The 12677-nt window shown below is 40.8% G+C and overlaps 1 protein-coding gene across 2 annotated transcripts in view; it reads right to left on the reverse strand.

The window, feature by feature from the left end:
- LOC105221842 (fringe glycosyltransferase) overlaps positions 1-12677 on the reverse strand; it is a 133371-nt gene that overhangs the window by 29064 nt on the left and 91630 nt on the right. The gene's annotated exons all lie outside the window — the stretch shown is intronic.

Genomic DNA, 12677 nt, shown 5'->3' on the forward strand with positions numbered 1-12677 from the left:
AATTTCACGTTTTGGGCCGGTCATTGGCAACACCGTTATACTTTTCCTGTGGCGTTATGTAAAATGTAAAGACGGTGCGAACAATCCTGCTTCGATTCAGAAACAAATACAAAATACTGGAACGAGTCATCGTCTGAGACGTAGCCACGGTCAACATTGGAAGGAGATAATCTTCAATAAATAAATGCCAAAAAATGTTCTTTCGAATGATAATAAAAAGTTCCCCTTAAATTTGATGTTTCTTTATTTTTTCATTAAAAAAAGAAGGGAACCTTGTAATTGATCACACTTTATAAAAATCAGTTAAGTTTTCGCTTTAGCTTATTACGATTGGAGTGTGAAGCTAACGAAACGGTGATTATTTTAAGCGGTTTTGGGTTCCACGGCATCAAAACCGATTATTTTTATTATTTATTTAATTCCAATAACCTTTCTAGAATGTTGTCCTAAATAGTATTTATTTTATTTTTTATTTATCCGAGTATTAGCTTCGGAGATATAGTCTTGAATAGTTCGTGGTCAGCTATTACAAATAGTCCTTTACAACTTAAAATGCATTTTCCTCGAAGTCTCCAAGCTCGGTTGTCCAGATTTATCGCAAACTACTCAACTGATCTTGAAATTATACACAGGTCTTCTTGTAGAAGTTTTTAATGACCAAACCGACAAAATCGACGCGTAACATTTTTAAAGACGCAAAAAATGGTATTTCGAGAGTTTAACGTGGTCTCATTTATTTGTTATGGTTTGGTGGGAAGTATTTTGTAAAAATGTTACATCTCTTCAGTTCTGTGAAAAAGGGGTTAAAACCGGGGCAAAAGTACATCAGCAGAATGCTTTAGGAGACTCGATAAACCAGTTAAGTAACCCTCTCTTCCATGAAGATCATTGAGTCTTCCAGCAATAATATGCTCCAGCATACTCAGCAGCGTCTTAAAAAACAATATTCCTGGTTTCAGAGCATGCAAATTATTGGTTGTCTGAGAGTCCAGATTTGAAACCATTGGACTACAGTTTGTCATCAGAGTTAGTGAGCATGACCTGTCGAATACCGCATGGAAATTTGGAGTGTTCCAAAAAATTGTTGGTTGGAATAGCACCCTTCAATACCAATAGAAACTGTGCGTGTTGAACAATGACCGAATCGTTTGAGGGCTTGTGTGAGAGCAAAAGGTGACTATTTTGAAAAAAATTTTGCTCATTGTACATCTGATATAAGTATGTCCTATTAAATAAAATCAACTTTATCAAAAGATGTATTATAGTTTCGTTTTTATATCGACCGGAACTTGTAACAGAACTTATGGCATAAGTAAGGTTTATTTCTACAGTTTCGAAACCCTTAAAGAATGATGATCGATTTTTCTAGTATTCTCTCTCTCTCTCTCTCTCTCTCAAAAATATAGAGATAATTCCATGTATGTTAAAAAAGTCATCAGTATTGAACCATTTGCGGTAACTCTGATGTTAAGTATTTCCTGCGACATACTCGCATGTAATTGTGCAACCAAGTAGGCCCACTTGGCACATATTTTGGCGCACTAATGTGTAGCCCAAGCTCAATCTAAGCCACAGGAATTTCTACTGAAATCACAACACAATCAATTTAAGAGAAACGGGAATTCTTGTCGAACATTTTGGGGTGCCAAAGTGCCAAAGGCACGAACTGAGCCCAAAAAACATGTCAACCGCATAGCAAAGCTAACCGAAAACAATAACCAAATTGCAACAAAGAAGAAAAAATACTTGTGCGAGTACGAGTAGTCAACAACAATCAAACACACACACACACGCCTATCAAGCACCGTTTTAGCACATATAGAATGCCGCATAGGTGAGCAGACAGCCGACAGAAGTGGCGATTGGGCGACAACCGCTCTTAAGCAATTGTCCGCCAGCAAAAGGCCTGCTGCTTGCTGCCGCTTGTTTTCCAACTGAACTGTAACCGAGTCAGAGCGCTGAGTCCACTGTCGACACTGGAGCAATTCAAGTGACACCTGGGCATTTGTATGTTTGTGATTACTAGTTTTTTTTTTTCTTGTGACTTTACTATTCCTTTTCCAATTAGTCTCAGCTGCTTTTTTGCTTCGAGTTTTACACACCTTCAACGCCGCACTCTTGTCCCCGCCACTGAGGCATTGACGCTGCTGTCGAGCTGGCCAGGCGCGCCACAGTCGAACTGTCGATTCAACTCCAATTACGGCACAAGCGGATTTATCGCTGTTGTCGTTCAGCATTAGACATGCCACACCAGCAGCGGCGACAACCAGCCAGCCAGCGAAACATGCAATCGCAAAAAACGAACGAAGTCGCCAACGAGAAAAAATATAACCCACAGTCATAGTGAGCAACCGCACTCGCTCGAGTTCAACGCTGACAGCTGGCCAACCTCGGTCGCAACTCGAGTGTCGGCCATAGTTAGAGTGAAAGTTGTAGTCACGCTTTGGCCAGTTTAATGGGCCAACACCCAGTGCAAAAGCGCAGTCCGCAGTCGGCGCTACACTAATCGGGAAAAGAGTGCAACAAAACGAAAAACTGCGCACCCAAAGTGCAATGAAATTCATCGATCGCGTCCTTCAGCAAACGCTAATCAATCGCTCATTTAAAATGGTGCAAGCTGTTGGTGTTGGTGTTGTTGCATGTTGTTGTTTGGTTTGTTGTTTGATTTTGCATTTTATTCATGTTGCGCTGGTGGCCGGGCACAGTTTGCAATGCAAAAAGCAACAACGTTTGGCTTTGCAGATAAATCAGCTAGTAACTGTTCTTTCATATATTGCATGCATAGCAGAGCTTGCGATTGAAATCAACTACACAGAGAGAAATGATTCGCAAAATTTTAGAACAATTGTGCAAAAGCTGATTTTCTAATACCTTCTCACAGCTTTGGAAGCCAAGGCCCCTAAGACAGTAGCATATGCGAACGACATTGCCATTTTAATAACGCGTGGGTATCTACAGACCATTAGGAGTATTAAAACCTTCACTCTCAATTGAGTTCGAAATTAGGTGTCGCAAGCGGCTCTGAGGTGAACTCGGAGAAAACGGATCTAATTGTATTCACCAGAAAGCACAAAATTCCGCTGTGGCGGTTCCCTTCGATAAATGAGACACAACTCTTTCTCAAAGACCGCAGCAAGTACCTTGGGGTAGTCTTGGACAGCAAACCGCTGTCCTGGAAGAAATACTGAGAAAAGCTAGCAATACTTTATATACGTATCTCCCTCTCTCATTCACTGGTGCTACAAAGCTATTGATAGACTAATTCTGCTTTACGATGCCGTAGTATGGTGGGGAGGCGTACGGAAATCCACCTACCGGAAGCCAATGGAAAGAGTTCAGAGACTCGTTGCGCTGTGCGTAACGAGGGCTTTAAGGTCAACTTCAACGGCGCCTCTTGAACTAGTATTAAACCTGGAACATATAAATCTCTTTGTTGAAAACTGCGCAATCGCAGGAGAATTTACATATTAAACCTTCGGGCATGGCTCGGTGGATTATGGCGTTTGGGCAACATCGACCACATGATCCCACTATTCATCTGGGAAAGAAGGTTCATAGCAAACCTAGTAAAAGATGACTGGCATATGTTAGCTACGCGCAATAATCTAAGCATCTATATGCATGGCTTGAAAATGGACGATGGAGTTGGTGTGGGAATATACTGTCCAGAGTAAGGCATACGGCAACCTTTTAAGTTGCCGGACCACTGCAGTTTATTTCAAGCTGAGGTCTTTGCTATTGCGAAAGTCGCACATGTGCAGGCAATTCCAGAATCAACGTCTACGTAGACAGCCAAGCAGCAATCAAGACAGTAACCTCGTATCGCTAATCGGCCAGAAGTGTCTTGAGTTGCCAGAGCAATCAACTTCACTTTTACTGGGTGCCAGGCCACAAAGGCATAGAGGGCAACGAAATAGTGGACGAGATTGCCAAGAAAATTATACGGCTAACATCCGAAAACGTGATCAAGATCTACATAGATGACGATATGGACAGAAGAATGGTAAAGAAAATCTAAACCGATGGAACGAGCTCACTGCAAAGGTCATGTGCAAAACGGTAGATCGAATGTATACAAAATTCCGATTGCCACTCGATTGAAAAGGACTGTAGGAACATGATAAAAACATGAATACTAACTGGTCACTGGTGGCGACACACGCACGCAAGATGGAGCTGACAGAAAGAGAAGACTGCAGGAAAGAGTAGACCATGTGCAAAATTTCAGAGTGATATCTCAAACACTGAGTTACTAGTTCACGTATATACAGACGAGTTTGGCTAAATCGACTCAGCTCCTCTCGCTGATTACTTACATATGTATATATAGAATATACTTTATAAGATTTTCGACGTTGCCTTTTTGGGTGTTACAAACATCCTGGCGAAATCAAACACTGCTATGAAATAGGGTATTGTTCTAGCTCTTACTGACTGGCTTAGAACAAAAAATTTTGATTTCATGTAACTCTATGAATATATGTAGTTGGTAATGTAGGTAGTATTAACTTTACCGCTGCTACTAGACGTCAGCTGATTGCTCATAAAATATACCCAAAATCAAGTCTATCTAAGGCGCCAAAATTAATGTGGTTCAGTGTTATACGAAGTCGAAAAAAATATCTTTTCGCTACAATGAATATGGTTACCGAGTGAATGAACTAATAACAGAAGAATTTGGAGATGATTCTGAAGTTTGTGACATATATCTTAAGAACTCTTAGATACCAGCGATAATTGCAATGGTTTTAGGTAAATGTAGGAACTTTTGGTTTGGAAAAATATTGAACGCTTATTTCAGGCAAACTGAGCGAGAGTAGAAGAGGCCGTTCCCAAGAACGGGTATAGGTAATCGAAACCGATCTGGATTTTTTATCCGTCCAAGGACTGACAAGTCGGCACCATACCTCACTACAACAACAACGGCACATTAGAAGAGTAAGCGAGATAACAAAAACATTCCTACCTTGAGTACTTTGGTACTTTTGTATGCAAATTTTTTTTCGCCGCAACATCACACTGACTTCCAAGTAACAAACTATATTTTTACTCAGTGGACATATTTGTATTAAGTATCTACAGCAGCTGCACTGCCGTTTAGCTATTTTTTAATTGTTTCGTTATTAAAGCGAACTATTTCGCAATGTGCAAAATTAATTTATTGCACTACAAGCGGCCAAGGTTCTCGACTGGCTGCACCAGTTCTGATCTCACAACCAAAGTAATAAATAAAGGCTGCCGTATATACATACAAATAGGTGTGGTTTTAAGCTGTTGCAACAACATCAATGAAATCGACTGCGGGCAAAATTAAAAAAGTAATAAATAAATATGCTGATTTTATCAGATCCAATCTGCGTTATGAAAGTCTTAACTTAATAGCTCAGCTGCTAACTCGCAAAGCAGTGTTTACTTTGGTAACACCGTACCAATAGATTCGGTTGCTTGTGCCCCAACTGAAAGTCATAACTCGAACATAAATACCGGCAAATCAGTAAATCAATCTCTCAGCCAAGCTGCCACAAAAGCAACAATAAACAATTCTTTCTTGCAAAGCGGAACTCCAACGACAGTCAACTCCTTCGTGCTTTGTTGGCGCGTCATACTAAATGGGCAAGGGGGTGCGCTGCGGTGCGGTGTAGAAACTTCTCATTTTGTAAAATGTTGGTCACGTGCACTGCTTGCAGGCAACACGTGAAGCAACAACAAGCAATATGCCAACTTATATGCTTAAGCATTTACTTGCGCTTATGTGCACTTTTATATGCAAATGCAACGTTGTTGCAGCTAAACTGGGCAGTAACAGCTGCCACAAAGTGCTCACATGCTCGAATGCTTGCGTACATTCTTTTTAATATGTTGGCATGTACTCGTGTTTATACAAAGAGTTTCGCAAATCTGCATTGCTCGAAATTATTGGATACGTTGCAATAAGATTGGGCAATGCATGTACTAGACACCACAGCAATATTGTGGTACTCGACTGCAGTTGCAAACAATTTGCATAGCCACATTTAGACTAACGTTCTGCAAAGCAAATACACTGTAGGAAATGTTATAACTAAAATTCTCGGGTTCCCAATCAACTTGCTGTATTCTTGCTATGCTTAATTGCAAGTGAGTATGGTGAAACGAACATCAATTGTCCATCAACGCTTAAAGTGTTTTGAAATGAACTCACACTCCCTTAGTTTAAAGTAGAAACATACTTTTGTGAGTAAAAGCTACAAATTCAGCACGCAACTAGAACATTTTCCGTCAGGGTGATCGTCAATGTGTGTGCTCTATGGTTTACGTACTTACACTCTGTTCCTTCGCAAAAGCAAATGTGTTATTTGTATTACGCAATCAGTGGCAACGTTGAACTAAACTAAAAGAACCCAGAGTGATACTTCTAAAGATTATCAAAAAAATTTCTCGTTTTTCTACTGAAACTCCGAGTTCAAAAACTAATAAGAGATTTGGTCTTACCTCGGTTTTTGCAATTTCTACAAATTTTTTTCTCAACATCAATTCTATGTCTACTTATGGCAGACTAAACAATTTTCTGGCTTTATTTTATAGCATAGAGCAGAATCGATGTTTAAGTAGTACAATAAAGAGCTCATTTCTTCAATGCTTTCCACGTCAAGTAGATACGACAAGTTTGACCAACAATCATATTGTAATCTTCAAGTTTAAATTTGAAGCGATTTTCTTACTAGTTATTGGGGTCTTTTACTCAAACTGAGTTGTTTGAATTGTTTGTGAACGAAATTGCTCTAATCGATTTCATGTGGAATTATTTCCATGAAGATGTGAAAACAGTTTCTATTCTTTAAAAAACGCATATAGCGCAATGATAACCAACTAATTGATGCCTGAAATTGAAGCTCGTCATCTCGGTGACATTTGGTTTCAACAAGAATGCGCCACTTTCCACACATCGCATCAATCAATGGATTTATTGAGAGAACACTTTGGTCAGCCGACAATTTTACGTTTTAGTTTGGTCGATTGGAAATATATAACACACCGTTAGACTTTTTCCTGTAGGGATATGTAAAGTCTAAAGCCTTTTCGATGCAGGCCTTGGAAATGCTCCAACGAGTCAACGAAAACTGGACTCAAATGGATGGACGTAGCCGCGGCCAACATTTGGAAGAGATAATTTTCAAGAAATAAATGCCATAGTATGTTCTTATGAATGTTAATAAACATTCACCATTCAATTTGAAGTTTTCGAGACATTTCTTAAAAAATTTAGGGAACCTCGAAATGAAACACGCTTTAAAATGTGAATGAAGATTCAACGCAAAGCTTAAGGAAAAGGTCGTTGAAACATTATTTCCGAAGCACTATTGGATTTCTTAAGGCAAGCGATGCAACAAAGCTGCAGAGTCACATTCGTTGTTCACGGAAGCAAAACAAATCGAAAACAACTAAGTTCCTAGAATAGATGGCGTACCCAACAGAGCTCTGTAGGAAGCTATAACCTCGAATGCTCGTATGTTCGCTAAAACTTATAACGCTTGAATAAAAAAAGAATTGAAGAAGAATGATTTTTCCGATCAAGTGTACAAGAGCATAATAAGAAGCCACTGGGAGTTAGCAAAATAGGAAGCTGACGGAAAGACAAAATGGCTTTATGAAGCAAAATTCTCAATTGCCAGACTAGGAAAAGTAATCAAAGCTCTGGATGAAATACACGCCCATAAAAACCTCATAAATATTATAATGAGCTATTTTAAAAACAGAAGAGAGATTTTACTGACGAAGGCACCAAGAGCTCTCTATCTCGAATGAAATACCATAAGGGTCAGTTTTAGGCCGCTTTCATGGAACGTCTTATATGACGGGGTGCTAAGAAGATAGCAATCAACAGATGTGACGTGTTATAGTAGTAGCAGTGTCTAAAAATGTCTTAAGAAACAATTGCAGAGAGTGTGTAAATAGTCTACTCAATTGGTTTTTTTCTGTGAGCTTGGAACTGACTGAACACGAAGCAGGAGTTTTACTCATAAGCACAATAGGGGAGTGTGAAATACTTCACAGCCACAATTGGATGGAATCTTAGAAAAATCAAATAGAATGTTGGCAAACTAAGGCTAACTAAGATTAATTATAAAATTAATGCATTCAGTAATATTGTATGCGGCTCCAGAATGATCCACGCTTTGGACATCAAATCCTAGACAAGATCAATAAGCACAGTCCATTGGCCTTCTGAAATACGAATCATCTATATATCAACTATAGTCTTAGGATGAAAGTCCAATTTTGGTTATAAGCGCCTAAAAACAGTATCGATAAAGACAGAGGAGTTGAACAAGAGCATCAACATGTGGCAGCTGCAGTGACAATCCTCAGCCAAAGTCGGTGGACTCACATACTGATACTGACCATCTTGGGAACCTGAATTTCCATCATCATACTAAGTGGACAGGGATGATTTAAAAACTACCTCTACAGATTTCATTATCACATTAGTCAGAACTGTCCGACGTGTACTGAGTGCATAGAGGACTCTGAACCGCATCCTTTTCTTGAAAAAACAAAACTTGGAAAAACTAAAAACTGTACTCGGTGGTTAATTTACAGAAATTTGACGATCGTCATCGTCTTTTCCAGTCCTCGAAACACTTTTCATAAGCACTTTTTGGAATGGCCTTCAGCTTCTTCAGCGAATTTTGTTTTATCTCTTCGATCGACTAAAACAGGTTCCACCGAGGGGCAATATCGGTTAGGATACAAGACAAAAACGCTGTTGATCAATGGTATTCATTGCATTTTTCGCTTTAAAATTCAGTGACAATCGTACTCTCTTTGAAAACATTCAGCTTTATCGGGACGAGTCGAGCAAGTGCGCATTTCATACCCAAAGTATCCACCAAAATCTTTCGAACGGATTCCCGACAGATGTGGAGCTCTCTTGTTATCTCTTTAACACTTGCCTGACGATTTTCAAGCACCGTGTGTTTACTTTTTCAATATTTTCATCAGTTGAAGAGGTCGAAGGTCGTCCATGTCTTTACCGATTTCTCGACCGTCTTTGAAGGCCTTGTACCACTCGTAGGCTTGCGTTATTATAAACTGAAAAAACTGTAAGCCTTTTCCCATATTCACAATGATTACGCGGAATTTTAAATGAACAAAATTTGAGACAAATCTTTGTTCAATACCGCTGCTGTAAACAAACTGATTGACAGATCGCACTCATTTGGCATAGTATGTAGTGATGGTCCTACCAACTTCCTGGTGCATTTTTGTCACAATATATACTATATACTTCATAAGCCCAGTATATGGAAATTCAACAGTAGCGTATTCGATTAACCACTCTCTAAGTTCTCGCAATGTTAATAAATTGCGTTATTTTAGTGTCAACAAGAAACGCTTTAGAAAAACCAAGTCATAAAAATCTTGACAATTATCTAATAATAATTTAAATTCATTAAATTTAGAACATATATTTAGTAAATACAGTTAGAACGAAATACAGCAATTCCTGCAATTGCAACTCAGCTGATTAACCTGTGAAGCAAAGGAGTTGTAAAATTGCACTGTCAGCTTCTAATCTGAAAGCGCTTAAAGCCCATTTACTAAGGGTGCATACACGCACACCTATAATATTTATGGCTAAATAGATGACTGGAGCAGAGAGCAACTGTCTTTCGACTTCACCCAAGATTCTCGCATGCATAATTACGTAACAGGCACTCGATGCTGCCGATGATGATTTAATGGATGGCTTGTTAAGGTTACGGTGCAGGCGAAATGGTGTGCAGCTGAGATTCACTGCGTATAATCACCGAGGCAATTGACTTTGGGCTCGTTAAAGTTGGCAACTGCAATAATTTTGCAATCAATTCCATCAGTTAAATAGAGTGTTCTACACATGAAGACGGCATGCAACAGTGGCAAGCGCAACGACGACACTGGCTGGGTGTTGCCGCCTAGACTGTGGCAGAGTGGGTTGCCACTTAGAAGTGGTAGAGCATTCATTAGAGTCCCGCTTATTCGCACTTGACTAGATGAAAATTTCTATTGGCACCAGCACACACACAGACGAAACACTTTGCTATTATGTGCAACACAAAGTATATAATTTGAATTACCGCAGCTTTTATTAATACGTGCCGGTGAAAGCGTTAATTGGTCTTAAGCAGGCGACGGCATAAAAGAAGTGGTGTGCGGGAGAGCTTCACTATACATAATTCAAAAGTCGATTGCGAACTTGCAACACTGCTGACTACAGCAAAACACCACAGATTGCACACAACTACCTAAAGCGTTTGAATGTCGGTGAGCGTTTGCGATGAATTAAGGCAGCACTGCCGAGTGACAAACCGCCTACGCTGCCAACCTGCCAACCCTCCCCTCATAAACAACTAAACAACTGTCGAGCTTGTGAACTTTGACTTGTGACACATGTCACAAGCAACTACTAAGCGAACTTGCAACATGCCACGTCTGTGCGAACATGCGTATGCAGCACTGTGTGTGCGTGTGTGTGTGTGCATTAAGCCCGTAATTATGCGATCGATCAAATGCAAATCACCACCACAAAGCCACTAACAACAGCGCAAGGCCAATGAACCGCACTGCATCCCCGCCCACCGTCATTGCAACCGCGCTGCAATCGCTGGTGGGCAACTCAACTATGTACATGCATGCGTGGTGCGCAACAAGCACGGCAATGACAATGGCGGCACCTCATCCACCCGGCTCTTTTGCTTCGCAACATTATGCAAGCAGCATCCGTACTACCAGTGTCGGTTGTTGCACTCGTTGCAGCTGTTCTGGCGTTGCTCTGGTGCTTGCCGGGCTGCTCACTCGCTGCCGCAATGCAATCGATGCTCGAGCCACTTTATCTATTCATAGGCTTCGTGCGCTATTTGTATGTTGGCGTTGGTAATTTTATATGCAGATGCGGTCAACAGTTTAGCCGCAATGTTGCACACAAACTTGTTGTTGTGGCTGCTTTTGTTGCTGTGGTGGTTGCCCTTGTAGTCTACGCCGGTCGCAGGGGAGCTACTCACCGCCAGCCGCTGGTGTTGAGCATGGCAATACACAATAGCGCGAATTGCAGCTGCGAAATTGCTGCTAGGAGGCTGTTGCTGCAACATTTAAACGGCTTTTGTTTGTAGGCGCGCACAAAGCAAACAATGGATTAAAGGCGAAAATCTGCCCAGTTCGCATACAAATGACTATAAAGGGAGCATTTTTATTGAGGATGCGAATTTAATCATTTTTGGTTGGTGCAACTCTGGTAGGAAACATTATAAAAAGCTAATATTAAATGAGGTTAGGAAGTTGAGTTATAAGTATCTTATGTAACCACTATGTGAAATATCAATTCATATTTAATTAAACGTTCTATTTATTTGGTTGGTTGAAAGGGAGGCGCATGAGCTCCAGTCCGCAGATGGCCCCACTTACGTTAGACCATCAGTAGGCCTATTGTACTTTCTTATGAAAACCACATTAAGCTCTATCCAGCAACTTAGTTAGGAGTTGGTAAGAAACTTGATTTTTTTTTATCCCGGCTGCCCTATCTATGGCTATCTAGATGCAATGGGAGTCGTGGAATACATATATTCCGCCGTATCCGGTTAATATCTGAGCATCCGCATAGATAATGCTGTAGAGTTTCATCATCCGTCGTGCATTCTGCCGAATCCACTTTCCATTTTCGGGGTCTGAATGTAGGATCTTTAGAGTAAGCACCCTGTAAGGACCCCTACAATATTACTAAGCTCACTTTTGCCTAGAAATAGAATCTTTTTCGTATTTCCACCATCAATTGTATTTCAAAGCAGCTTCGTGGTGTGTCCTGTGTTGCTAGTGTTTCAAGATCTAAGGAATTGCTCTAGAGAACCCTTGAAGGAGCTGAATGAACTAAGACAGCTTTGGTGAATTGTGTACCCAGCTGCTGTTTTCCCCACAATTTTGTCCTGAAAAACTGAATTGTAGTCACGTTTGAAGCTACCTTCTGCATATGGATTACTACAACGTCCGGTGTGTATAACATGGATGCCTGCTGATGAGAGCCTTACCGCACAGTGCTCAAAAGTACAGCGGATTAAATCAAAGCATTGATCAGCGCTCTGAAAATGCTGTCATTTTCACTAGCAATTGGCAGTGTGGAATCAACACACTAACCACTTTGGTGGGGTTCGAGGCTCATCTAAAACGTTTGCCGTACTTTGGGTCCGGCACCCAAATGTAATGCAGCTCCACATTCAACTGACGAAGTGTCAGTTCGGCTCGCATTAGAGTTTTAACCACAACCACTACGACACTCCCCGAGGGGCCAGTCCGCATAAGCAGATTGGAGCGAACTCTAAGGGCTCCTGCTCCCCGTGGTACCAGAATTAAGTCTCAGGCTAGTCCTCGTAGTCGAAACTACTACCCGTTGTACTCCCATACTGCTCTGGACTGGTGACCAGGGGTTAGACTCCACACGCGCATTACAAGCACACATCATTCACACAAAAAGCTAACCCGAATTCTCAGTTGAACGCGTTCTTCGCCTAAACAATTCACGCGCAAACGACTCTAACTATTCGACATTCCGACTAGCGGAGATCACACCGCTAACATCTAAACGTCCATCAGTCCAGCTAATTCCCATACCACAGAGATTCCCAATGTTCGAGTACATCGGGCATTCTGCAATTATATGCATCCAGTCC

Source organism: Bactrocera dorsalis, chromosome 5 (genome assembly GCF_023373825.1).
Source record: "Bactrocera dorsalis isolate Fly_Bdor chromosome 5, ASM2337382v1, whole genome shotgun sequence".
Taxonomy (NCBI): domain Eukaryota; kingdom Metazoa; phylum Arthropoda; class Insecta; order Diptera; family Tephritidae; genus Bactrocera; species Bactrocera dorsalis.